At 41.4% G+C, this 6,079-nt stretch overlaps 1 long non-coding RNA gene across 1 annotated transcript; it reads left to right on the top strand.

Moving 5' to 3' along the window:
- The first annotated feature begins 657 nt into the window (after window positions 1-657).
- LOC109851832 lies at window positions 658-4,513 on the top strand. The gene is made up of 3 exons (XR_002249938.1): window positions 658-904; window positions 1,895-2,116; window positions 2,526-4,513. It is a non-coding gene; the product is annotated as an uncharacterized LOC109851832 (long non-coding RNA).
- Window positions 4,514-6,079: the final 1,566 nt, after the last annotated feature.

Below are 6,079 nucleotides of genomic sequence, written 5' to 3'. Positions count from 1 at the left end.
ATAAACATCAAACACGTATGTATTGGAACTTACACGGATCAAGCACCTTGCTCGAGAACGTCGTTCACTCCGTACGCCTACCATAAAGGTTCTGCCAATCACACGTAAGACAAGAGTCATATTTTATTTTCTCGCTCTTCCACTTCGACATGTACACACAATGCAATTCATAAAACAATACTCTACGTGCAATCTTTGTAGCTTTTTACAGCTTCTTTCTACATAAATTTGTGTAATATCTAATAGTTTTGTAATAATTAATAATTTTGTAATAACTATTAGCGTTCTAAAATGTGTGTGAAACTTTATAAGAAAACTATTTTTTTTTCAACAGATTATCTGATAATTTGTTAATATTCTTACACTTGATATTTCTCAAGAATTTACATAAAGATTACTCTAAAACTTTTTTTAATTTCAAACTCTCGACATTCTTAGCGTTTTCTTATTTTTGAAATTGTGATGTGATAAATTTGCTCACAGCTGAAATGTTTCTTCGTCCAACCATCACGACGAGCAGATTGCCCCTATTCTCTTTATTTCTCGCGAGCCGTGGAGGCGCCGTGAGTACACGTGGCAAGCAACCGCTTGGCAACGAGCAACGACCTCCTCCTGTGCGAGAACATACCGCAAAGCGTCGCGGATGAGAGTCACGGCGAGGCGCATTTGTCGGACGAAATGTTCGCTTCGTCGCGTCGAGACGGTGGCGACGACGACGACGACGACGACGAAGACGGGGTACGAAGAGAAGAGCGTAACGGAGAGACAGAAATAACCGGAAACGGACTTCGAGAAGGCAGAAGAAGAAAATGTCCATTAAAAAAAAGCCACGTCAAGGTCCTCAGGCAGATTCGCGACGCGGCTTAAGTCGTGTCACACACCACCTGTCGCGCGACCAAGGCAGGTAAATGCGCGCTCTCTATCATCATCGCTCAGGAAACTTCGCGGAAAAAAGCGGAGAGAACTCCGTGAAAGCTTCTTCGTTTGTGTTTTGTAAACGGTATATTTCGAATAAAAGTAGCGCGAAGAAATTTTTGGTCAAAATTTTACACCAAACTTATTTTTATTGCGATAACTGGTATCAATTTCATTCTATAGATTATTACAATATTTAGTCTTGGTATATTTTTAGAAATTTTACTATGTTATATTACATAAATGTTTTTACAAAAATATATTTAAATTTGCGTACGCGAAATTAAGCTTCAATAACTAACAATGTTAACATTTAACATTTACAGTTTTTTTTTTTTATTAAACTCGTCACATTTTCAATTGAAACAATTACCGAGAAAACAATACACTTGACTGAAGGGATGTGATCCTGCATTATAGACATGTACGAGAAACAATCGGTGGATTCGACGAAGAGCAAATCGTAATACCAGCATTTGATTACCTGTTGCGTCACACCTGTTGCTGCACGTACGCGTACCACGTGACGTTAGCGACCGTGAAAAGATTTTTGCGATTGTTTCCGCGCGCTACACTATATAGTCACTGTATAGCGTCTAGATATATTAATTCACAAATGAAGCATATGATTATAAATTATTCCGAGATATTTTAGAAAAGATCTTCAAGGTTAAAAATTTATGCTCTCAAAGGACACACTTGACAACAGTATTTTTACTCACGAAATGTTAGGTAAATAAAACTATCTACAAACTATCTACAAACGAACAAAACAACAAAACAATTATTTTGTGTTACATAAAAAGATTTAAGTGACAAGGAGAAGGTAAATAAGTTAATCGGAGAACGTGTCTAGAATACGGCTACGTTTTCCGGTTCCTTCGCATGTTTTTAGACGGTAGAGAGGAAGTAGCGACGCGGATTTCTAAACACGGCGCCGCGCTGCTTATGCAACTGAACGTGACGTTTCAATTCGTAGGTTTCCAGCCGGAGAAATGAATATTTGCGATCTCCGATGTCCGATAAAACACCTCGTGGTTCGATCGTGCTCACGTCCTCCCAGGAATCTCTCTCGGATCTCATTGTTTGTGGGCAGCAGGGCAGAAAGCGGCGCTTCCGGTTTCAGGTTGAGTTGCACGACGAACGGTCAGACGAACGAACGGACGAACGGACAGGCCTGGTTGCATCCTGGCCTCCCCAGGTAAGCACCTGCGCCATGTTGAGCGTGATATAAACGGACTGGAAAAAAGAAAATCACGCAACGTCTGCGTCAAAACTTCTTCGTGTTTTTTCTTCTCGCACTTGGTATCTCCGTACTCAGCTCACGTTTTTCTTAAATAAACAATTGTTCTGATATTTTCACCCGATTGTACAACTTCTCTATCACGAAAACTTGTTTGCTTCTCATTCATAATTCATAACACCGCGAGATTTCACCCCGGGATTAATGTATAATTAACGGCGGCGTGCATAATTAATAACATACGAATGAGATTCCGAGGCATTGTGCGCATCTCCTCCGAGCACAAATCATCTTGCGCGAGCGAGGAAGCGCGACCCGTGTGCGTGCACATAACAGCGTTATTACTTTGTGTTCTTTTTTTTTTTAGCGCCCTGCGGAAAATTGTCGTACACAAGCAACGGAAAGTGGATAAGTCGACCCACGGAACCGGAAGTCGCCGTGGGATCGCCCGCGTTGGAGGCTTGAAAACACATCATCGTGCTACCTGGGAACCGCCGATTAGCTACACGCGCGCGTATATTTTTCGCCTGTCTCGTGTGCGTTATGCGCCTGTACGTATGTGTGTGTGTGTGTGTGTGTGTGCACGCGCGCGCAAAAAACAGTTGTCACGACATTTACACACGCGCGTACATACATACATACACACACACACACACACACATATGAGCACACGCGTGACAAATGCCAGAGAGCACGCGACACACAAGCGTTTAAGCGGCAGATAAACCTCGAGATTTCTTACAACTAAGCAGAAATTTATTTAATCGTGAGAAAATAAAAAAAATGATCGCTATTCAGCAAATCCATTGAAAAGCGTCTTGTAACTCTGAGTAAAAAGTTCCTGGGAATGGAGATTGCTCGAATCATTACGTTATTGCTATGTGTTTCAACGTTTTCGCACAGACACATGTAAGCAGGAAATAAAAGGATTTTATCTGTACACGTACGTCACGTGCACGTACGATGTATGTACACTTTGACATTAAACATCACCGCAAGGTAGGTTGATGACTCATGCCGATCATTGTGCCGCTGTGGAAAATTGTTAGCTCCGTAACCATGTATCGAGAAAAAGCATATGAGGCGAAGCCTACAAACTCTCTTTGCGACACACGTCGCTTCTTCGAACGGTCGACATAATGAAAGTGGTCGAGAAGACGTCAAAATCTGAGGTCAAAATCTAATGAGACGCGATTAATCAGCGCCTCGCGACATTCAGCAAATTGGGCGCTACTTAGACGGGACGTTTGGCAAATATATGTAATCGCGAAATGAACAATGAGCACGAAATGAATGAGGCAATTTTGCGATAACGTGTTTTGCGCTGACATTCATCTTACGGGTTTCTAGGTTGCCGTCACGAATTTGATTCACATCCAAAAATCGTGGGCGACGCTGACGTCACACTGAGACCACCGATTTCCCGACTCCGCATCCTTGAAGAATAGATACGGGCACTTCTCTCTCTTTCTCTCTCTCTTTCTCTCTCTCTCTCTGGCGGTCCCACATCGACGTTTTACGACATCTTGCTCGTCGCGGAATCGCGTGATGTTCGAGATATGTATTGCGGAGCCAGAAGAAGCATTGTCTGTATATGCACGGTAGAAACAACGATGATGACGATGTCGAGTTTACATTTAGACGGTATTTTAAAGTGTAGTGCCACGTGTTATTGCCGATGTGGTAAAATATTGTCTTCTAATTGAAATTTACGAGTCACGTAGCGTAACATCTGACTGTTCACAACAAGATGCGACTCGCGATTCAACTCACTAATGAGGATTCTTTATCCGACGCAATTGATAAATAAATCAATTGTTCAGCTCGATAAACTTTTTAGAGAGAAGGTAAAGAAATACAAACATGCGTTCTCGACATTTATTGCTTCACAAATTAGAAGAAGAGTTAGAAATATTTACGATGGACAGAACAAATGTCGTAGCTGAGGTAAAAAACAAACTGTAAATTATAAAACCATCTTCCTGTACTTAAGTGATCATTGTCTTAGTTTAAATCACACTTGTGTATTTTTACGAAACGTCGATTAAGTTGAACCGAGTTTTTTGATAGCCAAACCGTATCTCTAATGTGTATGTATTGTTTTGCGAGTTATCGATCTTCGACCGTCGCCGTCATCGCTAATATTGACTTAACGTTGAAAATCAGAGCTTCGCAACAAATATATCGATCGCGACAGCGGCGGATTCGGCGGACGGGTTAGTTTCGCGTCCACAAATTGACATTAAAAGCGTGTCTGTCTGGCGAACCAATTTATTTCTCGAGATAACGTAAACATCGTCACTAGCTGATGTATAACCGCAGCCATTCAATATTGATGCTCCTGTTCGAATTTTAATGGCGTGATAATAAAAAAAAAAAAAAAAAAAAAAAANANNACCGGCTGCTTCTGCCAAAGTGCAGCTTCTCGTTAAAAATACAGCGAATGTTGATGCTGTCGACGCACGTTACTGAAAATTTTATAAACTCTTTTCTTCTTTACGCGGCGTTATGTATATTAATAAAGTTTTCGCGCAGAATATTTCAGCAAGCGAATTGTCTAAACCGGTTGACCGGTTGCGTATATATGTATTTATAATTTTTTCTCGCGTTTTTTCATTAAATAATCGATGACTGAACAATTTTACATAATCGAACATCGACAAAAGGCAGTAACGTACGTTCCACTTGCGCAAAGAGAACAAATTATCGAACGCAAACATATCGTATCGCTGTCTCTTACACGCAGCTGTTTCACGTACGAAATCGGTATATATGTATAATTATTAAGGCTTATACTTGTCTTGGCATCAGATGACATCGCACGACAGTGTGTTTCCCGGAAACTATTATTTTTAGTCGGGTCGCTAATCACATCGCGTGCGTTACGGAAGCTGGCGTCGAGACAGCGATACGAGATTACACGATATTGTAGCGTTTCTCCAAACTTTTACACAAATATCAAGAAAGCGTTCTGTGCGGCGGTAACAAACTTAAAAACAGGTGCATGTTAATAATTTATTTTGCGAGCTGACGCAATGTGACACACACACAGCGCGTTTACAGCTAGATAGACGTTGCACCTTGTTACGTAACAATTGCGGAGATGCTGACGTTGAACGCTGGATCACGAAACGCAATCTAAGTTCAGGTATACATGATATAGCAAAAGAACACGATCATGAAGGGGGCGCGAAATGATAATTCGCTTTGCATCCTGCAGATAATTTTTCACGATCCCGAATGTTATTAGTGAAATGAAGAATCGCGAGTTTACATTGCCGGTTGTTAAAACAACACGATTTTTTTTTTTACCGATAAAATTCTCGGCGAGAAATCTACACGCCGTCTCTCGCGAATCGAGAGCGCATGGCGATAAATATAAAAGCGCGATTATAAAGCCACGATTTATGGGGGCTCGCTGGTGGAGTGAGACCTGATAGGTGTCGTCAGTCATCGCGACTTCGAGCGTCGGTGGCAAAATGCATCTGGACGATCGCCAAATTCAAAAATAAGTCGAATTTCGAAGGAATCGCCCGATCGTCAGACCGCCTCGTTATACGGATCGTTTTTCCAACGGCGTATATATTTGATTTACGAAACAAGTCGGTCTACGAGACAACACGAGGATATCCGTCGCACAAAATGATCCGCAATACAATATATCTACAGCGGATTTTTCGCTTATTGCTGTATCTGTAAGTCACACTGATAAGAGACTTCCACCTAGTTTTTCAGAGAGGCCGGCGATCTCTCCCCGCGATGAACGTGGCGATAAAAATGTTGAGACACACTCATCGCTGGATGAATCATCAAATGGATTTTAGACGCATTAAACTCACCCAAAGGGAGTGCGAATTAATCTCCGAGATTATATATATAATCTACAGTAAATCTCGATAAAAAAAAAAGCAACCCTCTGTA

This window comes from Pseudomyrmex gracilis, unplaced genomic scaffold, assembly GCF_002006095.1.
Source record: "Pseudomyrmex gracilis isolate BER0280 unplaced genomic scaffold, ASM200609v1 scaffold_21, whole genome shotgun sequence".
NCBI classification, from domain to species: Eukaryota; Metazoa; Arthropoda; class Insecta; order Hymenoptera; family Formicidae; genus Pseudomyrmex; species Pseudomyrmex gracilis.
The sequence above is the reverse complement of the archived record's forward strand: the minus strand, read 5'-3'. Positions and strand labels throughout refer to the sequence as shown.